We start from the raw sequence: 26,028 nt of genomic DNA on the forward strand, positions 1-26,028 counted from the left end.
AACAACCACTTTAATGACCCATTCCCCTCTAACTGCTTAGCCGCCGCCTCTCAATCTATCAATCCTTGTTGGACTGCAATAATCAATGCCTCCCTTCTACAGGGGTCAAAACCTGACTCTCTGAAAGCCGGCCAAGTCCTCCCTGTCTTAAAAAAAACCTACGCTGAATCCCGCTTCCCCTGACAACTTTAAACCTATATCTAATATCCCACTCCTAGCTAAAGTTCTAGTGAAATGTGTGCAACAGCAGTTGAGCCAACACATCACCAACTTCCACCTACAAGACGAATTCCAATCTAGATTTGGGCCTGGACATAGCACTGAAACCACACTTCTCCACATCGTGGATGATGCCCTCCAAGCCCTTGATCAAGGCAAAACCTGTCTCCTAATCCTTCTAGATCTATCCTCGGCTTTTGTTACGGTCAACCACGAAAAACTCCTTGAACGCCTCAAACTCAGGATGGGTCTGGATGGCCCTGTCCTGGAATTGTTTAGGTCCTTCCTCCAGAACTGCTCACAGAGATTTCTAATCAACAGTAACCTGTCTGCTCCCTCTCCGATCTCGGTTGGAGTCCCCCAAGGTTCAACCCTGTCCCCTACCCTCTTCAATCTTTACCTTGAACCGCTAGCCGAAGTACTATACAAAGCCAATATCTCCTACCACAGGAATGCCGACGACACCCAGATCTACATCAAATTCTCTTCTCCTGAGGAGAGTAGTTTCCTAAATGAGGCCTTGAAGCTGACTGTCCAATGGCTCACTGCTAACCAGCTCAAACTCAATGCAAAAAAAAATGAATTTCTTCTAATCTCCCCACCCAAAACCAACCCTGACATTCAGGAATGGATTAAGGCGATCACAGCTTTGAACTGCCCACAGAATATAGTGGACTCCGCCAAATCCCTTGGAATAACCCTAGACTGCAGCTTGAAGATGTGTGACCACATCAATCAATGGCCAAATCAGCCAGATTTCACCTGAGCTACCTAAGAAAACTGAAACCCTTCCTTGACACTCCGGACCTCAAAATAGCAGTCCAGGCACTAGTCATCTCCAGACTGGAATATGGTTGCTCTACTCTCTCGGGTTTACCCAAGATTTCCCTGGCCCCATTAAAAGCCTGCCTCAGCGCGGCCGCCAGACTACTAACAGGTTCAAGGATATTCGACCACATCTCATCACACCTGAAAGCACTGAACTGGCTTCCTTTTGAGGCCAGAATCCATCTTGAACTGGCTTGTATCACTCACAAGGCTCTATACTCAAATTCCCCTGCATTTCTTGCCCAGAAACTCGTGGTATGCGGAGGAACCAGAAACTCCCGGTCCGCCAGAGACCTCTTGCTCCAACCAGCACTCTTGCGAAAATAAAAAAATTACAATCGGGCCTTATCTGCGGCCGCACCAAGAATATGGAACTTACTCCCGCCCGCCATTAGAAGAATTCCATCTCTGGCACGCTTCAAAAAGGAGGCCAAAACCTTCCTAATGGGCAAATTCCTCTCCTAATCTCCTGCGTTGCAATCACCCTCAGTGTTTTTTATCTTCTTACATTTACTGCCACACCTTTGGGCTATCCGGATGCTATCCACCCAGCACCACTGGGCATCCCACCCAAGGAACTGGGACCTCTATTTTCTCGTAAAATGTTTTTACATGTTTGTAGCCCATATGTTTTCCACCCCCCCTTCTAAGTCTCTTGTATGCAACCTGTGAATCCTGTAAAGCGCTCCGATACCCTTAGGGGTCAAGTTCGCGCTCTATAAAACACAAATAAATAAAATAAAAAGAGAACTGTGTTACTTAGTCCAACAAATGCATTGGGGAGATTTGACTAGCGGTATGCATTGAGGAGATTTTACTAGTGGTATGGAGGTTTAATCGCTGATCCACTAATAAAGGCCATAGCTGGCAAGTTGATTCCACAGGCCCTTTATGGGCCAGAATTGCTGGCTCTTGATCAGCAGATTGATTGGGATTCCCTGGACAGTCCTAGATAAAAGACCTTCTTGATGTGCCCTAAAAATCCAAGGATGCAGGCGGTGAGAATGGAGCTCATTTTTGACTCCTGGTCTTTGATAGATCACGTGCCATGCGTTTTGTGCACAGTTTTAGACGTGATGGTTCTGAAGATAAACTAGCATCTATGTTGCTATAGGACATAATGTCAGTTAGCAATTCTCCCCAAAATGTTATAAAGTTAATGAGGGAAATAAGCATGGAATTTGAGCTAGCCGATATAGGTGATCAGATGATGGAGAATCAGTATAAAAAAGTTAAATACTACTCACTGATAAACAGTACCGCGGCCAGTGTCTTTCAAAAAATTATGGACAATCTTTTTCAAAACACGCCGGGGGTCGAGGCCTATAAGGATGACAGTCTGGTTTTTGTCAATGACTGGGACACGCACTTGGAAAATCTGACTTGTGTTTTAAGCAAATTGATTGAAGCAGGCATGACCATCAGGTCTGACAAATGTCAATTTGGTACACAACAGTTGGATTACTTAGGTCACACTTTGTCATCTGAAGGAATCAAACCCACGTTATCCCTTATCAATGCCATCAGTCATGCTGTTCCTCCCAAAGACAAGGATTCTCTTTAATCATTTTTGGGATTGGCGGAATACTATGCTTGCTTTGTCAAAGGTTATGCCTAAACTGTTGAGCCTTTGTGTGCCTTATTACGCAAAGGCTCAAAGTTTATTTGGTCTGATGAAGTATCTTCATTTGATCAAATCAAGAAATTCATTGTTGAAGCAACCACACTCATGCTTTTCAAGATGATTCGAAATGTTTCATAATGGTGGATGCCAGCCTTACAGGTTTGGGCGCAGTTCTTGGTCGGTGAGTTGCTGGAAAGGAGCACACCATAGCTTTTTCTTCAAGAATACTTTAGTCTTCTGAGACCCATTACAGTACTATTGAACGCGAGGCACCCGCTTGTGTTTGGGCTATTGAGAAATTTAAAAATTACATTTGGGGGCGTGAATTCGAACTATTCACTGACCACAAACCCCTAACACATTTACTCAATGGTAATGGTCTTGGGAAGACCTCAACCAGGTTGGTTAGATTACTTTCAAAGTTGCAAGTATTTCATTTTTTTATCAAGCATATTTCTGGTGGAAGGAATTTCAGGGCTGACTGCCTTTTACGCATGGCTTTTCATGATGTTTCAGAAGTTGAGAGTTTTGAAGATACAGAGTGTGTTGGTGCAGCACTTGATGCTGTCAAAGAATGCCCAAACATTACTGAACAAGTGTGGTTGGAAGTTTATGGCAAGGATGATAATCTTAATATTGTCAAGGAATATATTGTCAAGGGATGGCCAGAGAGCAGGAAACTTTGTAATGAGTTGAAAGCTTTTTCCATGGTGGCATCTGAACTTTCCTTGGTTAATGGCATGGTTATGAGACATGATTCTTTTGTTCCCCCGTCAAGTCTAAGGGAAGATATCATTAAATGTGCATATCATGGTCATTTAGGCATTTCTAAAACCTTGCAACTCATTAAATTGTATTATTGGTGTCCACCTTTAGAATCCCAGGTCAAGTTTTTTTTCCCGGTAGGTGATCCGTTTGTGAGACCAGTTCACGGTTCCACTGAAGTCGGGGCAAGATGGCCGCTGCAACGTTGTGCTGAGAGGTCGCATCCTCTCCCTCTCCCGCACCGGATGAATGAATTGCTGAGTAAGATGCTGTGCTATCCATGAAATTACCCCTGATGGAGATCGTACGATGGTGGCATAAAGGGATACCTAAAGCTCAGCACATCAAGAAGCAAGCGCTTGGGATCGGACAGGTTTGGATCCGAGTTAAGAAAGCAATCACGAGATTCCTAGACGGACATCCCATGGCTCCTAAAATACCCGCCCGCGCTGTAAATCAAGAGAAGGCGAGCGAGAGGGGAAAAAAGATATCGGATCCTCCAGCAGCAGCGAAGACAGGAACAACTGCTAGTCTAAAAATAGACACTCCCGCAGGGAAGAACACCGGCGCGATCAGGAAAGTATTTCCCCCCCCTCTGCCGGAGAAAGTGAAGAAAGGAGACACGCGGAAACCGAGCGTGGTTGCTAAAAATAGCAGTGGAAGTACAGGGGAGGTCCGCAACGCGAACAAGGTCAACCCCGGGAAAGGAGACGAAAACAGGAATCGGGACACGGGAATGCGGCAACCTACCATGACAGAGATCCTGTCAGTGAAGATCCTCGAGACACCAGAGATACCAGATCCCCTCCGTGAAACTGACGACGCTGTCATTCTGGCCTCGGGAAACGTCCTCGAGGACGTAATTGACGGCGAAGGCTCAGAGAGTCTGGCTGCTAGGCAACGAGTTGAGCCGGCGCCGAAAGTGAAACAGAACACTGCAGAAGTGCAGATACATGCGGCAGGCGGATTAAACGCTGGAGGTGAGCAACAAAATGAGACTAAAAGTGGAGGTAAAGGGGAGCCCAGAGGGGATCTGGCTACTGGTATGGGGAATACGGGAGGCACGACTGCTGACATGCTGGGAGCTCTAATGCTTGTGGAAGAAGAGATGAATGCCTCTAAGAAAATGATCGGCACCTGGGGCAGCAGGGACAGCTTAGAAAACCAGAACTTCTTAGGGGAATCAAACACTGGCAAGCACCCCCAGGGGGGAGGGGACTGTACCTCTCTAGAAGGGGAAGGAGAATTTTATTCGGTAAATGAAGACTCGGGGTCAGCACTCTCATCAGAGTCCAATACAGAGGAGAATGACCAGGATGACCAGGATGATCAGGAAGGTACTGAGTCAGGCATCAGTACATCAGGGAAAGAATCCACAATGAAGAAAAGACATGCAAAATTAAGGAGACAGAACCCTGACTCACCTAGACACTTAGAGAAACGGCTATTGTGGGATTATTCTGCGACCTCGCAAGTATACCAGGAGGAGGATAATCCCGGCAACATTGCTGAGGGAGCGGCAGCTGGCTCTACCCCTCCCCAACGGGATCCCTTTCATAGTCTGTTTACCACCCTTAAGCAGATGCAAAGTGAAGCAAGGGCAGAAAGTCGCAGAGCGAGACAGGCATCAAAGAAAATTCAGAGCAGCTTAAGGAAGGTTAATAAACTATATGATGAACTTGTGGATCGTGTAACAGAGGTTGAGGAGCGCACCGGCAAACTTGAAGATGATGTTGGGAGCTGGCAATCATTTAAGACAGAGCAGGAAAAAATGGCTGAGGATATGCGCTGGAAGATGGAGGATTTTGAAAATAGACAGAGGAGGAACAATGTCAGATTGCTGGGTGTGGCGGAGGGGTCAGAAGGACAGAACGTTAGACAATTTGTGATAAATCTCTTGAAGGGGGCCTTTCCAGAATCCCAGTGGCAGTGGGAAACAGAAATACAGAGGGCGCACAGGTTCCCATTCACAATGAAGAAAGCTCAGGCCACAGGAGGAGCAGGGAGGGACGGCCAGCAAAACCACCCGAGGGCAATATTAGTGTACGCTGGGAACTTCTTGCTCAGGGAGGAGATTATGAGTAAGGCAAGGCCAGACAGCAGAAGGACTTTTAAAGGCAACACTTTCTTTGCCAGGCCTGACTTCTGTCATTTTACCGTAGAGAGGAGATGGAAGTTAAGGCAGATGATCGCTCCCTTTCAAGCCTTAGGCTTGGAAGCATATTTACTGTACCCTGCTAGGCTTAAAGTGGTTGTGAGGGGGAAAATCTGGATGTTCACTTCTGAGATTAAAGCCGAGCTTTTCTTGGAGGAAATGAGGAAGCAGAAGGGGGTTAGGAGACATGGATATCTGCACACATAAAAGTGTCACCTGAACACAGACAAAAGGGCTAGGGGTAAAAGGGTAACACAGCATAGTTAAGGCACTTAGCGGGAGAGGGATGCGACTTGCACAATCTAAGGCGGGCACACATAGGTCTGTTGACCTATTTGCCTGTAAAGGGGAGGGGGGCGGGGGGGTAGTGCAGGGGGGAGAGGGAGGGGGTGATGCAGGGGGGGTGAAACAGCAACAATTTTTTCTGTTATACTATAAGATTTGGCACATTGTTACTTATGTAGGAAACACTGGATGTACACAAACTGGTTTGATGATGGTAAATAATGTTCATCTTTGGTTGCATTTACGAATATCAGCGATATGGCGTGCAGGATAGCATCAATTAATGTATGCGGTCTTAATGAGTTGAGTAAGAGGATGAGAGTTGCAGCGTACCTACAAACTATGCGATTGGACTTAATATGCCTACAAGAGACTCATATAGAATCGAGTAAGACATACCTTTTGGAGCAACTAGGGTTTAAGGTGTTGGCAAGTACTAAACAGGGGACTAGGACCAGAGGGGTAGCAGTCTTGGGTAGGCAAAGGGATGTGGCTGTAGGGAAGAAGAAGGAAGATCAATGGGGTAGATGGGTTATTCTGGAAGTATGTTTTAGGGGTCAGAAACTAACTCTTGTTACAATTTATGGATCTACGGAAGACGATCCAGATGTATTTCAGTTCCTCGATATAGAGCTAGCCCAGTGGCCTGAGCCCATAGTATGTTGGAGATTTTAACATTCATGATCTAGAGAGCTCATTTACACGTCCAGATGCGATATACCGGGGTAGGAAGAGGAAAGTATTTAGGGCATTAGCTGCTATGGTCACACACAATGCCCTGGTGGATCCATGGGTAAAGTTACATCCCCATTTAGATGGAAGCACCTTCTTCTCCGCCCCACATAAAGTAATGGTTAGGCTTGATTACTTTTTGATATCTAATTGTCTACTCTCTGGGTCGCAAGTGGAGAAGCTACCTAGGGTGATTTCAGACCACAGTCCGGTGATTCTCACTCTTAAAATTAGCCAAACACCAAGAACACCCTCACAGTGGACCTTCGAGAGAGGCCTGTTAAAGGATCCTGTATATAGGGAGCACATGACAGCCTGGATTAAATGTTTTTGGGATATTAATAGGGGGACAGCAGCTGCAGGAGTGGTTTGGGACACTTTCAAGGCAAGAGCACGGGGAGAAACAATTAGTTTTGTTTTGGGAAGACAAAAGAGAGAAAGAGATAAGAGAGAGCAGGTTGGGCAGAGACTATTAAGAGAGGAAGGAAATTTAAGTAGGGCCATAGCACAAAATCTACCTTTAGAAGAATACCTGCTTAAAATTATAGCTCTAAAAGCTGAAGCGGTGGAAGGGTTGGCTAGGCAAGCTGCAGATAATTTCCTGACAAAGAAGGAAAAGACGTATGAACTTAGCGAGAAGGTGGGGCGAGTGCTGGCAATTAGAACCAGGCAGAGAGCGGCTGCAGCGGGAATAAAAGAAATTAGGGATGTATATGGGAACATGGTTATGGATCCTAATCTAATAAGGGAAGTGTTTAGAAAGTTCTACGCAGATCTGTATACCCCAGAGGACCCAGTGAGCTTACTAGAGGTTGAAAAATACTTGAGAAATACTTCTCCACCGATAATGTCCGAAGAAGATAGGGAGATATTAGATGGACCCCTACAGTTGGAAGAACTTAATGAGGCCCTCGGTAGTTTACCAGCTGGTAAAGCAGCAGGGCCAGACCAAATTCCGCTTGAATTTTACCAAATATTTAAAAATGTGCTTTTGGCAGATATGTTCCTAATAATGCAACAAGCGCAATTAGGGGAATCCAGTCCGAAATCATGGGGAGGGGCTGATATAATTGTAATTTTGAAAAAGGGGAAGCCGTCAAAAGTACCAGGGTCATACAGACCAATTACAATAATGAATTCTGATATTAAAATATATTCTAAAATCTTAGCAAAGAGGCTGGCAGGGATCATCGAGCAGCTGGTAACCCCCATACAGCATGGATTTATTCCTGGAAAAGGGACAACGCAGCACGTTAGGACCGTTGTTACTATGTTCGACTCTGCAGGTATCCTAGGGGATCCTGTCGCAGCACTTTTCCTAGACGCTGAGAAGGCATTCGACAGGGTCTCCTGGGATTACCTTTGGCAGGTCATGAGGTGGTGTGGGATGGGGGAACCTTTTATAAAAGCTATACGGGTACTCTACAGCATTCCAACAGCGAGAATTAGAGTGAATGGAGGGCTGTCAGATACAGTAAAAATTGCTAGGGGGACCAGGCAGGGATGTCCCTCCTCTCCCCTCCTTTTTGCGCTATATCTTGAACCGCTACTGCGACGACTTGAAGCTAATCAAGAGATACCACCAATGAGGGTAAACAGCTGCACGGTGAAGACCTTAGCTTATGCAGACGATGTAGCTATTCTAACCCCGAACCCCACTCTAGCTATAAAGGAGGTTGAGATAGAGGCCCAGGTGTTTGGACAGATATCGGGGTATAGTCTAAACAGATTAAAAACGCAGATTATAAAAAACAGGTATACTATATGTAATGATGATAGGGTGGTTAATTCAGCAGTGTATTTAGGGGTGTCATTAATGGCGGACCTGGATAAGATTGTAGAAATGAATTTGACCCCTCTGATCGATAAGGTGAAGAGAGACCTGGAGAGGATGAACAATTTACATCTCTCTCTTATGGGGTGTACTAATGTGATTAAAATGTTGATCTTGCCCAAATTTTTATATTTCTTTCGCTCTATCCCTTTGGTTTTTGAAGTTAAGTGGTTTAATCTGCTAGAGAGAGTACTGAACGGGTTTATCTGGGCGCATGGGAAAACCAGGCGGGCCTACAGGTATATGACTCTCCCAAGAGAAAGAGGGGGATGGGGGGCCCCTGATTTTAGGCTATATCAAATGGCTGCAGCATTACAGTATATGCAGGGGCTAATTGGGTGTGGGGGACTCGACACAGGGGTTACGACCATGTCCACGGAAGTCTACTCTATAGTATTGGGGGCAGAGGCAGAAAATAACTTCTTAAACAGAGTTGAGTTTGGATACCATAAAAGGACCAGATTCAAGACTGTAGTGGCAGCATATAGGATTTGGAATGCCTTCCTAAAAAAAATGGGACTAGGAAGATATAATAGATATGTCAGGCTTTATAAGAATAAATCCTTTCCTGCAGAAGTATTTGCTGATTCGACAATGGCGAGATGGACTCAAAAAGGGATAGCACAGATTTGAGATTTAATGGACGAGGAGGGGATAGCCCAGTTTGTAGACCTCACCCTCAAGTATGGTATTGAGAGAAAGGACTTCTTTAAATACCTACAGGTAAGGAGTTTTCTTTGTCGTAAGCAGGGTGGTAGCGTGGGGTTTAACAGTAATGAAGTACTGGAGAAAATAAAAATAGGAGGGGACTGTACAATTAGATCCTTCTATGCATGTCTAGCAAAAGGGAAGATAGATGATATGGAAAAAGTTAGTAATAAGTGGGTTGAAAAACTGGGGGTGGAGCCTGGAAGCTTTCAAGAATCCTTGGACATGGGTTGTAATATTTTGTGTTCGGGTCCCCTGCAATCGCAGCACTACAAGACTCTATTTTCATTGTATCACACCCCCGCTAGAATAGCTAAGTGGGGAGGCTCCACTGGCACCACCTGCCCCCGATGTAATGCAGGGGACGCAGATATAATTCATATGTTTGCTACCTGCCCCCAGCTGTATACCTTGATTAAAAATGTAGAAGATTTTCTTGGTAATACACTTGGTATACGAATAAAATTGTCACCTATGAGGATTCTGTTCGGGACAGACAATCAGGACGGACCTGAACACAAGGAATTTATGTTTATGGCCACCGCAGTTTTGAGACTGACAATAGCAAGAGCATGGTTAGATAAGAAACCCCCGGGAATGCAAATATGGCTGGCAAATTTATTAGCTAGCTACAACCTTGAGAAAGCAATATATGCACGTAAGGGGAAAAGGGGAAGAAGGCTAGGGTTTAAAATTTGGGAACCAATAGCGAAATGGAAAGAGAGTATGGCATTGCAGGATAATGTAATATAATATGAAATATAGGTTCTATCAAATTCCTTTTTTTTTTTTTTTATTTGTGCTTTATGTTATTTTGTATTGTTTAAATCTCAAACCAGACAATGTAAAATTATGGATGTTAAAAAAATTGATTGGAAAATGTACAAATGTATGATATGTAATACAATGTGTATATTGAGAAAAAGGGGTAAAACAAAAAAAGAATTAAAAAAAAAAAAAATAGAATCCCAGGTCAAATTTCACATTGATTCATGTTCAGAATGCCTCTTAAAAGACAAGAAATGGAAACTCATGAACACACCATTGTTTCCTGGTCCCTTTCCCAATAAACCTTGGGACAAGGTTGGAGTAGATTTTTCAGGACCTTATGACCTTTTATCTCATGACATAAAGTTTCTCATGTTGCTGGCTGATTATCATTCCAAATGGATGTATCATATGTTTTGTGATTCACCCAGTTCTACCAATGCCATTAGATAGTTGAAGAAAGTATTTTCCATTGAGGGTTGACCTTCCATTATGGTTATTAACAATGGCACACATTTTATTACTCAAATATTTTCAGCATTTTTAACAGAGAAGGATGTTATACATAAATCTATCCCGGCACTCTAGAGTCATATTATTCTTATTGGTTATTAGCCAAAAAGAGAGAAGGACACAGTGACAATAAGGGTGAACTGACTACGGAACAGAATAGGTCCCCACACGAGTATATATTAGAAAGCAATTTAATACATAAGTTTTACAAAAAGGAAAAACACATTCATGAGTAAACAAATCGTCAGAACTCCCTAGTTATTTCACTACAGGGAGACTTCAATTTTCTAAATCTTGATATAGATGGATGACAGCCGACACGTGTTTCGTCACGTATAGTGACTTCCTCAGGGCTTTGGAAAGAGTCTTTGAACGCCTCAAATATCAGGCATGTAATTATGCTTCTGTTAACACGCAGTAATAAGTGTAGAAAATTTCAAGAGAAGACTCCAACGTACGATGTGGTTCCAAGAATTTTTAGAACCTTGTGAAGGTTCGGATAAGCAAGTTTTGTTGCAAGAAGGTCTCCTGATAAGTGTATCAGTTGTGTGTTGATAATAACAGGTCTTCCCCAGTAATTTCTAATGCTATTACTAAAGAGAAGATCATCCACGAATCAAAGATTTATAATTCTAATTCTTGTAACCATAAACACAAGTGATTCATTTCTCAGTAAGGTTTCTTGGTGTTTTACAGCTATGTTTTGAGAAGAGCGGGTATCCACCAAGGTATCTAATATTCAGTGATGCTGTACCGTGATATGAAAATATTTTGTGAAAATGAGTCAATGGGACGATCTTCATGTAGTCATCTATGTAGTAATTTTTGATAGATTATTTAATGACTTCATCAAATTAGGTGAAGTACACGAACCGGCTCTGGTAAGCCCTCCGAATAGGATGGTTCTTGCCCGAAACTCGACTCCCGTCCCTTCGTATCGGCAGTGGACGCCACTGAATATTAGATACCTTGCTTATCCGAACCTTCACAAGGTTCTAAAAATTCTTGGAACCACATCGTACGTTGGAGTCTTCTCTTGAAATTTTCTACACTTATTACTGCGTGTTAACAGAAGCATAATTACATGCCTGATATTTGAGGCGTTCAAAGACTCTTTCCAAAGCCCTGAGGAAGTCACTATACGTGACGAAACACGTGTCGGCTGTCATCCATCTATATCAAGATTTAGAAAATTGAAGTCTCCCTGTAGTGAAATAACTAGGGAGTTCTGACGATTTGTTTACTCATGAATGTGTTTTTCCTTTTTGTAAAACTTATGTATTAAATTGCTTTCTAATATATACTCGTGTGGGGACCTATTCTGTTCCGTAGTCAGTTCACCCTTATTGTCACTGTGTCCTTCTCTCTTTTTGGCTAATAACCAATAAGAATAATATGACTCTAGAGTGCCGGGATAGATTTATGTATAAAATCTGTTAATTACGAGGATTGCTTTGCATGATACGTATAATTTAGTACTCAGGTAGTAGGGTGCTTTCTAATCCCGAGTGGCACCATCTATATAACTTGTTATTGATTTCATTGTTTTTTCCGGCAAATATTACTATATACCCAACTTGATGTCAATTATTGCTACGATGTGCATCTTCTGATACATTACTACCCCAGTTTTTTGTTGAAGAGAAGGATGTTACTCATTTCAAGGTTGCCTTATATTCCCCATCATCTAATGGTTTGGTTGAAAGGGCAAACAGATTAGATAAGGATGCTATTCAAGCAGCTCTTGCCTCTGGCAGGATGTTCAAGATTTCGTTGAGGACAAATTATGGTCCTAAAACATTTCGCCTCATTGCACTATAGGTCTTCCTCCTTTTTCTCTTTTAAGAGAGGTAGGAATGTTCACACTACTTTGTGTCCGAATTGGCTGCAAAATAACACGTCAAGAGTACACTGGTTGATAAAAATCTTGCATCTCGAGTTTTGGAAAAACAAGGTTATATGAAATCTGTGCATGATCAAGGAAAAAATGTTAACAATACTGATTTGAAACTCAATGATTGGGTTCTCATTAAAAATCCAAAAAGAGTGTCAAAGGGCTTGTCTAAATGTTCCTCTCATGTGCAAGTCACAGATGTGAGCAAAGGTTCAGCAGTACTTGGTAGTAGGGGATGGTGGAACAAAAGATCACTTGTGCGGCTTTCTGAATCACAAGTTGCTTCTTTACTCAAGTTATCCAAACAGGAGGTGGAACAATATGACTGGACCAACTGCTTGCATGATCCCTCATCTGTTATTTCTCCGTTTGTCTCTCAGGAGGATTCTGTGAAAGCCACCGTTGGACAGTGCTCCAATACACATACTGTTTTGCATAATTGCTGAAATACTGGTTCACTCGATATGACTGGCGTTGCATCTTCCTCACCTGTTGATTTGGGTACTCGTCAAAGGAGATTGCCTGCCAAATTGAATGACTATGTTTTGTCTTAAAAATATGACCAAATGATCTTTCTTCTCATTATTGTATTGTTTTATAATAGTTTTAACTTGTACTTTTTTGCATTTTTTTCTTCCCTCTTTTGCATTGTTGTTACTTCACCTTTGTTTTGTGGGAAGAGAGAAGTTGTAGTATGCTGCATGTATTGTTTAGGCACTCTCGTGTCACTGGCGCGAAAATGGCTTGCGCGCATTGTAATTGTTTAAAGTGTGTTCCACAATCGGGTGCTGAACGATGCGCGTCAGGATTCTGCCAACGTTAATCAGTTGGTGGAGATCCTGGTACGCAGCGGAAGCGCCTGGCTGTGGGTGCTTGCTACATTTGAATAAAACTTCTTCCACTCACTGTTTTGCCTCCTGGAACTTTTCTTACTTCAGTCAAGCTTGATTGGCCATTTCCAGGGCTATTGCGAGGGGGCCACAAATACTTTTACACCCGGACCACCGTTGACATCTTGGGCATCAGGTATGGGTAGAGCAGCTGTAGTCGGCAGCTGCGGGGGAACACGAGTCCAAGAATCCCTGCTTGGAGCCGCATCTGAAACCAATCCAGCGCTACAACAGCGTGCAGCAGTCATGCAGAGCTGGATGCGCCCATTCGCGGCCAGACAAGACATTGCTGGGCCTCGTCTTTTAGCCCTTTGCCTGGAGTCCTTTTCCATTAAGGTAGGTCCCAAATATCGTATCCTGTGACTCACAACTCTACTCTGCTAACCAGAGACAAGAAAAAACTTTCCCAGCCCATCATGTCAGGTCCCAAAGGAGCTGCCCCATCCCCCCTTATTACTTCCTATCTGGGAGCGATTTTGACAGAGTTTGAGTGGGTTGAAACTCGCATTGACGCCGTGCAAAAGCTGATCAACGTTCAACCAAGTCCTGCCTCATGTTCTCCAATCGAGGGAAATTTTTTTCCAACAGGCTATATCTGTGCAAAATACCCTTAATGCAAACCCTTGCATTTCGCATGCTGTTGTCAATGATATAACACCCGTCTGCCTCTCAAGTCCCTCCCTTGATACCTCCAAACCACCTCCTTTAAAGCGCAATTGTAATGATGGAAAGGCCAATAAGGGAGAGGCCAGGAACAGCAACACAAATCCTAAAGCTATCCTACCCACTACTGGGTCGCTATGCAGCATGATCCTCGACCATGGTTTAACTTCAACCATTCATAGTGTGTGTCAACATTATTTGATTGGACGTAATTACTGTTTAAAGACCTGCACGCCTCTATCTGGTCTCATTTGAAGCTGCTAAACAACAAAGTACAAGTTTTGTACAAGCTTCATGGGAAACATTCACAGCTACCTACTCCTCTGCCAACACCAATTAGAGCTAGCTACCCATCTGCCGCCCTGGCTCCCAGTATTCCAAAGATAGGTAGCATTTCTACTCCTCCAGCAGATCCCCAACCAACATTGCGAACAGCAAATTCAACCTAAAGTCGCAGTTTGCCGGGCTCCATCTTAAAGGGACCACCACATCAAGCTAAATCTAGAGCCCCTGCACCAGTTGTTCCCTGTCACCGGAATTGCTTACAACTACACCCACGATTGTACTCCTTAGGTCATCGTTTTAACGGTTGTGTCTCCTGCATCCAAAAATGAACCAGGAGTATGGTATTCCCACAATTGAAGGGCTGCTCACTGGATGAAGTCTAAATCTGGGTGTGGCTTTGATCTTTATGGATGATATTATGGTTCACTGGGTTGGATGGATTGGCAATGCTCCGAAATCATCCCAAGGAGACTATTTAGTCAACAAATTTAGGTGCCCATGGCTGGTGAGCACTCTTTTGCCATGCTTGAACACTGTAGCCTCGAACATTCCAAATTCCGTGCCCTATCCCTTGGGTACTTTTATCGTCCATCTCATTTACACAGGCAAACAAGGTGGCTGACGGGGCATGTGGCAGAGCTGCCTAGCAGCACCTCTGTTTCCTTCAACCACGCAAAGCAGTTTGCCCTGCTGTTCAGCCTTTCAGAAAATTATGGACGGTGTGGTAGACCTTGTGATAGACTTTTTTTCCATGTGTCCTGAGTCAGTTCACACGACGGATTTGCCTGAAGAAAGCCTTCTTAACTGAGTCCTTTTTGCACGAAGGTAATGTTCCCACCACTCCCACGATAACCAGGTCTGGTGGTCTACATATCCTATCATGGAATGTTGCGGGTACATCCAACAAATTGGACAATGGGGATTGACAGGATATTAATAATCAGTTTGAAGTGGTGCTTTGCCAAGCAACCTGGGTCACAAACAGCTTTTATGTAAATGATTACCTGTCTTTTGGTGCTCCTGCCACACCATCTGCATCAGTTCACTCCAAGGGTGGGTGAGGAGGGATTATTTCTTTGAAATTGAAAATCTCTAAAATTGATGTTTCAAAGCTCACGCCCCGGTATCAGATTTTGGTTTTGAGTTTTTCCGGTTCTCCAATCTTGCTTTTGATTAATTTTTACTTTAATTTGTTTTGCAAATCACGCTGTGGACTGGTTATGGGAACTGGAAAGTTTAAATCTAATTTTATTGAGGGCTGTCCGGAGAGTGATTGTATCATCTAGGCAGGAGACTTTCATATTTCAAAATGCCCCCTACCGGGGGACAGTGTCTGTGGTTTTACCAACTGGCAGAGGGATGATTTATCACATTTTCTTCATAGTCCTTACGAGGAAGTTTCAAATTTTATCATTCTCAAACATAACTTACTTTTTAGCGCGGACTTTGCCAAAAGTGGCCTAGAACCTATTCTAACCTTCACCGGTAGAAGTAGTGAATCAATTATTGATTTCATCCGGTTTTCTTCATTTTTAGCCCCATTGGTGTTGGTCTTTAAACCCTGCCCTCTAATCTGAGCACCATAACCCATTTTCAATTTGCATATCTCTTCCTGATATATATCATCATGTACCTGCTTTCATGAGTCTTCTAGACATGCATTAAAGAAAGAATATGGGGATTCGCTTGAAATGGAAAAAAGTGAATCCTGATAAGTTTTATGTCAATGTAGTAAGTGAGAAACTTGTTTATTCATGTCTGGTTTGTTGACCGTTAAAAAAGCTGCTTCTACATCCCCCTCACCCATTCACCGGTGGTTCAATCCTGCCTGTACCGCTGTTGTGGAGTTCCTACTAATCCGTAGGATCTGCGCGTTTGTTGGACAACATAAACTGGGGTCTTGGTGCATTGACTGATTACGAACACCCCCACAGGATTTGTTGGCCTATAAAGCAGCTAGCTCACAGTGCCCACTGCAAGCACCCCTTAACCTTATCAGGGAGCAAATGGTTTCTGGTAACCACTGAAAATGACAGTCCTAACCCCTCAGGGATCGTGGAAACAGTACAGAACCTTTCACTCAGTCACTCATGCTCACTAATTCTTAGAGAAGTATACAAAGAATACACAGTGGGACGTTTTCAATAAGTTCATTGAACCAACGTTATTCTTGTATAAAATACATGTGCTGCAATGATTAATAGACAGAAGTAGATAGGAGTGATTATGAGCATTAATAGAGTATATAGTAAATATTGTTCTAACATGGTGCTAATATGCAGGCAAATAAGGCAGTGATCTGGCGTACTCCTACTATGCAAACCCTACTCTAAGGGCCCGATTCTGATGCAGTTCGGAAAGCTTCCCGACCGAATAGATTTGGGAATGGTTTCCGACCAAATCAGATCGGGAGAGTCCAACCGACCGAGTACGATGCACCCAGATGCTTCCAGATAAGATTTGGTTATACTTCCATTGACTTCAATTGGAGCCTTTGTTCCGACCGAATGCATAGGCTCCCATTGAAGAAAGGGGTGGCTGGGGAAAATAGGGCATCCTGTGGCGAGCACCCCCTGGTGCCTGCCACACTGTGCATGGCTGGTAAGGGGGACCCTTGGGTACCCCCATGGGCATGATTGGGAAGGCTTCGGTGCAGGTGGGCCCACTACGGGGCCCCCAAAGTCTGATTCAGACTGATGATTTGAGTCGGAAGGAATGATTCAGAAAGGCTGTCCAAATCCAGCCTCGTACTTAGTCATTCCGAAACACGGCTTGTAGAGACGTTCGATTCTGCTCCGTACGGCTCGGTCATTCAAAATGCATTTGGGTTCGGATTTGGATATTCATAACACCTAACTCGCATCATGCTCGGTTGGAAACCTTTCTGAGTCGGTCGGAAAGACATTCCCGATCCGATTTGAACAGAGCAAATGCCATTAGGAGGTCTTCCTAACCGCATCAGAATCAGGCCTTAAGTGTATCTAGAGTGTGTGTAGGCGTAGAGCCAAGAACTCCCCCCAAGGGACGATCCAACGCCATTACCTGTTTGGAGAGAATGAAGGACCCCGTCTTGGTCACAAACTGGATACCTCTCAGGAAATGTCAGACCACTGCGTGGTGAAGTCTTAGCATGCAGGGACCCTCGGTGTCAGCTAAAGTGCCTCCTCTACCAATCTATTGGGATGCTCATCGTTTATAATAGAAAGCAGCCTTGCGATGTGCGCATAGATTAGTGATGTTATGGATCTGTGGATAGCCCTGTCGCCCTGTGGATGAAGACAGAGATGACATTTGTACATAATGTGAAAAGAGACCTTCTACATGATGTTCAGGGCATTGTGATAATGTTGTGCATAGCTAGACGTGTAAACAAATTTCGTTTCAGAGAAACAAATCCAACATGGTCACGCACACAAATAAATGCAAATGTTCATGGCTGAAATGTTATTGCAAGGACAATGTCAGGAAATAAGCTGCCTTGCTACATGGACCTAATCCGAGAATATAACAATGCCACTTTGAAATAGCTGAAAATGACAACTTACTCAGTAACCAGAAGCATAGAGGAAATCAGGCTTACCAGAAGGGCCTACAAAACGACGTTGGAAAACAGAAGGTTAGAAATTAGAGAGAAAGCATGGGAAGTTCTACTCAAAACTACCACCCTACGGGATGTCAACGTTTTTTGGGACATGATTAACCATCCTTTTTTTTCAGATGACAACGTCCCAAAAATAGCCTATCATGTCTCCTATGAAAACTGGCTGTCCCATTTTCCCCTTATTTTTTAGAGTCAGTCTAAGGTATTATATGATCCTGGACTACATGCGTATTCTCTCCCCTATTTGATTCATCCTGCTCCTTCCGTATCTGCAGGCATTCACCTCCCTTCCCTGTAGAGGTGAGCACCGTTGTCTCCGCAATTCTAAAGAGCTCCCCAGGCAAGGCCCGGGCCCCGATGGGGTTCCAATAGACGTCTTCCGAGAGAATGTGCCGGTTTGGACCCCATTGTTAACCAATGTGTTTCGTGCCCTGTGAGAAGTTGGCCTGGTATATGCTGTCCACTAGTTATAGTGGGCACCTTGTACCAGTCCAAACAACCTTTATTGATGAGTAGGTTAAAGACAACCTTTATTGAAAGCTATCCTAGTGGTAGCGATGGAGAGCAGCCTTCAGGCTAAGTCATGAAGGAATATAAAGCAGCTTGGTTTACCAGATTATAACCTCGAATGACCAAATGAAAGGAGAACCACACAAGGTATATATATATAAAATATATGTACTTATTACTAAACACTCTCTACTAACCTCTTTATGAGATTAGAGAACAAGATACACAATATTAAAGCACTAGAACAGTAAATAGCACAATATATAATGGGCCCCAGGGGAAGACCAAACCATATATAAAGAAAGTGGTATAAGAACCACAACTTGACAAGACACAGTACCTAGAGCACGTAGAATCGCTGGGACCCCAAGGAACCACCCAAGGTAGGGACACAGGGGACCCACGGAGGATGCGTGCAGTGTGAGAACACAGCCGCGATATCCGTACAATTCTATGGGAAAGTCACGGTTGGAATTTTAAAGATTAAGGACACTTAGGAGAGGACATGGAGGAAACCCTTTCAAACTTAGAAGGTTCTAAGGCCAGCACCCATGTGAGCACTGGAGTACTCATGTTACCTAACCCAGGGAAGCCAGGTGCATAGGTGTCAAATGGTGTCGGGAATCTTCATAGTTTTCTATGGCGAGACACTGCAATGTGCTGCTGCTGTGAAGAGGAAAAGTGTCCAGTGTGATCCAAGCCTGGATCGGAGATGTGAAGAACCTGAAAGCAGCGGGGACAGAGTCTGGGTCACTTGCCAGTGACCAGGGGCTCGGTAGACAAATGCCCACCAATATTGGGTGCCTCAGGTGCGAAGAGGTGAAGCTTGACTCCACTGCCACGGGGACCAGGAGACGTCGCCGACGACCAAAGTCTGCAGGCGAGCTGTCCCACGAAGGAGGTCGAGTCCGGTGGGGGGGGGGGGGGGTCAGCATGGGGGTCGGTGTCCGGATTGGAGCCTTGACAACGGCGACTCACACGGTGAGAGTAAAAAGGCTTTGGTTTGGACCAGCAAGGTCCTGTGGACTCCCCAAGCGATGGAGAGTCAGGGCACATCTGGAGCAACCAGGTAAGCCCACTGAAAGTTAAAGTACCCTTCTCAGGGACCCACAAGTCGACGGACAAGGGATCGCGAAGGGACCTTGAGAGGAACCACTAAATACCAGCCCACTGGACACTCATGGAGTGTATGCCAGTAATCTTCGGTGGAATCACTGCTCGGGGTCTGGAGTACGAGTACAGCCTCAGGGATCAGCAAAAAGCATATGCTGCTGCAAATGTGCATGGTGTCCAGGGATTCGGGTTGCACGGTCCCCACGAGGGCTTTAGATCTCAGGTTTGCCAAGAGCACGGATCGGCCTCGGGGAAGCTTGCAAACCCACCTCCTGTGTAGCAAAATCTTCTAAATCCTTCAGGAGCTGCGTAGTTGCAAACCGGACAGATGTGTCTTTGGTGCCTGCCTTGCAGGGGAGTACCTCCTTTACTCCAAGGGAGATTCTTCGGTGATCCAACATCGTGTAGATAGTTGAAGTTCTGGGATTCTGTAGCAGAGTTTCGTCCAGGTAAATCTAAAGTCCTGTAGCCAGGGGTTCCTACTTTATACCCAATGAAGGGGTGGGACAAACTCTGGGGACCCACCTATGGGAGGGTCAGGACAGAGGGGTGGCTACCACCATGTCCTTTGTCCAGTTTCGCGCCAGAGTAGGTGCTGATAGCCCCTGCAACCGGTTTGAGCTGGACTATGCACAGGGACATCAAATGTGCCCCCAGTGCAGATATCAAAGCACTCTGAGTGCACGCACCCAGCCCCAATACACTAAAGCCTGCCTGGGAGGTGGTGACACCTCCCTGTGACAGGAAACCTATTGTCCAGCCGTCCCCTGCCGGAGTTTTGTCCAGCAGCAGGAGGGCAGACTGTTTGTGGCTGGCAGCATCCATTTTGTGATGCCAGAGTCTGTAAAGCTGGTACCGGGTGTACCGGTGCTGTCATATTTCTCCCTCTAGTAAGGTGGAATCATACCTCCCACACCAGTTACTGGTGAGGAGGTATGATTCCAAGGTGTTTGACACCAAACACAACATGTTTCATGCAGCCATTTTAAAGTTAGCATTTACTGTGAGGTTATAATGCACTTAAGAGTATATGGTATGGCTGCATCACAAACAACCCCGGAATAGAGGTTCCGAAGGCTGCAGAGGGGCTCTGCTCATGCAGGTGCACCCTCACATAAAACCCAGCACCCTGCCTTCAGGATTAGTAAGGCCTGCCATTGGGGTGACTGATAGGTTTATATGTGCAGTGATATGGATAGATATAATAAACCTATATCTAAGTAAGGGGTGCATGCACCACCTTACACAGGCTGCTGTAGCAGACCTGTTGTGTCCTTTTGAATGGTCTCCCAGGGGTGGCATAATACATGCTGCAGCCCCTGAGAGGCCTCTGGGGTACCTATGCCCTGGGTATATAGTATACCATATACTAGGGACTTATAAGTGTACCCCAGAATCCAATCTGAAGTGTACCTAAAGTACATGCAATCCATTTTAGAGAGAGAGCAGCTAGGCTGGGGTCCTGGTTGGCAGGATCCCAGCCAGACTAAGTCGAAAAACAGTGGAGCATCAGTAAAAAGTGGGGGTAACTATAAGAAGCAGATCCTACTCTTCTACATGCCCTATTCCATGCCAAAATCCCTAGCTCATGGAAAAAATCAATTATTGTCCCGATTTTTAAAAAGGGCGACAGCGGAGATCCAGCATGTTACCATCCCATCCCGCTGTTGAAATTATCTGTCAAAATATTAGGCAGGGTTATCCTTGAGAAATTGGAGGCCTCTGCAGAAGATAGGGTCTTTCCTTTTGAAGTTCAGTATGGTTTCCGACCCGGCATCAGCATAGTCGAACAGTCCCCCAGTCTGCTCCTGATCTCAGGGAAATGTGTGAAGGCCAATAAAGGATCATTATAGCTCACGTTCATGGACTTGCCCAACATGCTTGTGGACATAGGACAGTTGTGAGAATTTATAAACCAGGCCTGCTTAGACGTGAGCGTGGTTGAACTCCTCAAGCGCTTACACTTTGATACTGTAGCCCAGGTTTGCTTTTGTCATGACGGGAGTCTAGATCCACTTTTAAAATTGATAAAGGTGTTAGGCTGGGGTGCATTTTAGCCCCTTTTCTTTTTTACATTAATTCACTGTATTCTTCCTTACAGCTTAAGGGAAAGGATTTGCCCAGGATAGGGAACCGAACTGTACCTGTATTATTGTACGCTGACAATGCTGTTCTGCTATCGTCCACAGCAAGGGCTTCAGCACCTGCTGTATACATTTAACGATTGCATGCTAGATTTGAAATTAAAGGTCAACCATAAAAAATCATTTACCATGACACTTGGCCCTAGAAATACGCGCTCCCAAGGATTTAGTATGAAAGTGTCTAATATTATTTACCTAGGAATCTTGATGGATGTACATTTCAATTGAGACAAACTTGCTGAAGAGAGGGCACAAACTGCACAGCACCACTGAGGATATCTTCAGCTTCACCGGGAAACTTGAGCAAAAACCAGTGAAAAAACACTTCTTCCTTTACAAAGCAAAATGCATTTCAGTGGGGCAGGGGGGTCGAGGTATGCAAAGTGCGATTACGTAGAAATAGTAAAAAATGTATTCTTCTCCGGATTGCTGGCAATTCCAAATAGTACCGCCTCTTTTATCACCCACCTGGAGGTTGGCCTACTTTAAATCAAAGAAACGATTAAACTTGCACAACTTCTTCTATGGGCCCATATTTAGAATTTCCCACTCACTAAGTTTTCTCGCTGCATAACAGCTAACTATATAAATTTAGATCACAGCAATAACATCGCTTGACTAGCTTATGTCAGGAAATTCTCTTAAGTTTTGGGAGCTCCACAGTTCTCCCAGTCCCCCAGTGAGATAACCGAGAATACCAAACATCTGATTCATTCCCTTTTCAAGTCACACCGTAACCTGAACAGGTCTAATAAATCACTGGCTACGGACACTGTCCGCCACCACATGGAGATCACCGTACAAGATGGGGCTGAATTTTGTCTAGCTAGGGTTCTAAACAGCAAAACAGATTCTTAGGCTGTGTACTGTCCACTCTTTGGTCGCTTTTCCTCTACAGGGCAGCTGGTTCTCGCTTTTGCCCCGCTGACCCTGTGCCAACCCTAGCAGGCAATCTACTATGCACTATGTTTTTTTGTAATTTTTTTCACAGCGTCCAGAGTTACATTTTTACCTCCCATTTTATGATCCTCAAATTGCAGATCGGCGTGTCAGAGCTTTAAGCTGTTACATCGTCTGATGTCAGAGTTCATTTGCCATTCCATTATTGGCTTCATCTGTCACGCCCTAAGGCTTAGGAGGGAACTCGGGGTTCTACCAAACAGCGAACTGTGAAATTTCTATTTGTGTATCCTTTTGTAGTTCTTACTTAGTGCTTATTGCATTTTCTTTTTTTTTTATACTATTTTTTTCCTTTGGAAATATTATTGTTAAATGTATCTATTTGGTTTCAAATTGTACGTTTCATAACAAAGATTGCATTTTAATACTGTTTTTATTCTGTCGTTTGATTACTCTTCTATTCTTTTATGGCCAATTTCGGCCGGATAAAGTGTTATTGATGGTGATGAGTGCCAAGACATAATTAAGTTAACTGTGTAGTCTCTCAAAACGATCGATAAAATTAAGAAATACCGGAACTGCCTAAATCATTGTTTTGTTCCTTTTTGTGGTCCTTAGCCTCAGCAACTCCTTTTCATAGTTCAAGGATAAAGTGAAATGGCTTGGTTATCCAAATATGGCTCAACTCGTTTAAAGCAAAGTAACATTAAATAACAGCGTATAAAGTAAACACCCAGAGACCAAGGCAAACAGAAGGCGGCTTTCCACCAGCGTCCACAGACACGAAAACTAGATTGCATTACATTGTGAAACAGTTCTTCTGCCGAGTGGGGGGGGGCTGTCAGTGTCCTTGACGGTGCAGCAAGCGGCGTTGGAAGCATTCCCGCATTGCTTTGGCTGCCATTACCCAAGTGGCTAACACAAAATGACGGACCCACCCTGCAGAATGTGAAGAGAGGCCTCCGATATCTCGCAGCTGTGTTGTCAAAGTTTATTCTTGCAGAATGTATTAGTTTTAACTTCCGACAGCCTAGGAGCTCAAGTTACATGCTAAAAAGAGCCAAAAAAGGATTTAATCTGCTGCAGTAGCACCCCTGCTTCAGCTGGCATATCGAGTGGTGTATGTAGTAAACTTATGCTTCTTGCAACATGGCCACCTTCGGTCATTAGACCTTTCTCTATGTTCTCACTTTTTAAGCCTCCCAGAATGCCTGTGTGCATTCTACTTTGTACTTGAATGTTCCACACTTGTCAGTTGATGGTCTGGTCAGCTGGTGAGGTGTAGTGCTCTGCTGTGTCTTAATAAATCTATCTTGTAACTTACTAAGAAGTGTCCTGCTGCCTACTACAACTATCTTACAACAATTTGGCGATGATTTGGCTGACCAGACCAGGGAAGAAACCAGCACAGCGTTGAGCAGGACCTCGCACCAAGAACCCAAGACTGTGTGCCACCCAACTGCACCAAGAAACAAGAAGAAAAGAAATGGTAACCTGAGTACCACGTGAAAATATATTTAAAAAAAAAACGAAACTGTAATTAAAAAGAAACCGTCATTGGTACCCCAATTGCTGTCAACCGTGAGTCAAGAGGACCTGCCAGGTACGAAAGACAGTTGCTGTTGAAGGCGCAGCCAAGAACTCGCCTCAGTAAAGGAAAATTGACACGACGTGTCAGGTCAGAAAAGCGGTTCAGTTAGGGTGAAAAGTGCACATATAATTGAAACGGAGTTATTTTAAAGCAAGCGTATGCCTGAAGTAACATATTGGATTAATTTAAAGCCAACGTGTGTCTAAAATAACATATTGGAGTAATCGGTATGCACAGTGGAGGCAAGCTGTGATAGCTATCGTTAAGAGATCGTGTGACAGGCGTGGAAAGTGCGGTGAATAATTTATGAAGCAGCCGAGAGTGAGGGAACTCAGCATCGACGAGACTGGTGAAGAGAGAAGTTAAGCGTGTCTTAAAACTCTGCCTTACTGTTGTTGGGTAGAGTGATCCTTCCTATGGTGCGGTCATCCTCACTCTGATGACGTTGTAGAATTTCCGTGGGTACTAGCGGAGAGGCTGCATCTTTAGCGTCACACGTCTGAACTGCCAGTGTCTTTGCGTTGTCCTGTCTACCAGCTTCTGACCAGAGAAGGTCTTTGAGCGCGTCATCGCGCAACGTCGCGTAACATAAAATGTCATGACGCGACGTCAAGCAGTTATTTTGCAGCTTCGTTCTGTGTGTACTTTCGTTCCCATGGTTACGGAAACAGATGTATGATGATACATCGCCTACCGTAACAACGCAAGCAATTACCACGCTGTTAAATCGTAAAAGGCATTACATCGCACGCATTTACTGCGCATGCTGTTGCCACGCGATTGTAGTGTCTCTGTTGCTTTGGGGCATTACAACGCAGGTCACCAAATCGCCTGCTTTTACATTGTTCTTTTCACTGAGTTGTGTGTGTTCACAAACGAAACCACCATTGACAAAGCCAAAGGTCAGCAGACAATGACAGACCTATTGGCTTTGCCAATACTTTTTCTCTGGGTGTTAAATAACTTTAAAAACGTTTACTCGAGGAAAGTTTATTTTTATAAAAACGTATCTTTTTTGATACAGCTAACTCGACGTAATTACATCTGCTCGTTTTAGCAAAATTCCTCAGGAAAATAACCTCAAATCTTTCACATATTACTGACTAATATGCAGGGTAATACATTGAAAGACTGTAGAAGTGCTTTAAAACGGCACCACTTTTTATCGCGAAAGATAGTGATGAGGTTGTGAGCATAAGCAATCGTATCTATCGGGCATTGAAGATTTTCCTTTCCTTTTTCTACCGCTTTCCGCTCTTTGACAGGTTCAAATGTCCAAACATGCACTTAACAACATTTTCTCTATTGATGTCTCTTTATCCCCGTCTTTCGTGTCCATCTCCTTTGAGGCCCTTTTGTCTCTGAGTTTCAATCTACTTCTTCTCTGGTAATGTAGTCACCTGCATGCTTGGGCAGAAGTAGTGTTGGGGCAGTTTGCCTGCCTTCCCGTTGCTCTTGTCGTCTTCCAGGCCTCTAATCTTTCTTCTATTTTCGTTGAGCCCACAGTGACAACCACTCCGCTGCATGTCCTCGGTCTGTGAGTGACATCAGATATGGTTTCTGGCATCTCGCTTGCACGTGGAATCTGAAACCAGCCTATTCAGCTTTAGTGGGAGCTGAGCCAGCTCTGCAGCTGCAGGGCGGCCATCTTGCATTCTCCTCAGGGCATCTATAATGTGTCAACCTGCTCTTTTACAGTAAACAAAACAACCTATTCTCAACTTTGATTCACCTTTTATCCAATCCTGAAACATGCAGTGGCTGAATCTGTAGTAAATCTTTGTGTTACTCTGCACATTGATGTGCGTACTCAGAGGACATTAGGATCAAGGTGGTGATTTTTCCCCTAAAAGGCGCTTTTAAATGTTCACCACTTCAAGCATAATAAATATGAAACCAGGCAACCAGCTATTAAACATTACGTTCAGATATAGAGTGCTGATGGAAATCACAGCCGATATATTCAAAAAGGTTTCTAGTGGATACCGTGGGTAGCCTGTGGGTTG

The sequence above is a fragment of the Triturus cristatus genome, chromosome 1_1 (genome assembly GCF_964204655.1).
Source record: "Triturus cristatus chromosome 1_1, aTriCri1.1, whole genome shotgun sequence".
In the NCBI taxonomy this organism is placed as follows: Eukaryota; Metazoa; Chordata; class Amphibia; order Caudata; family Salamandridae; genus Triturus; species Triturus cristatus.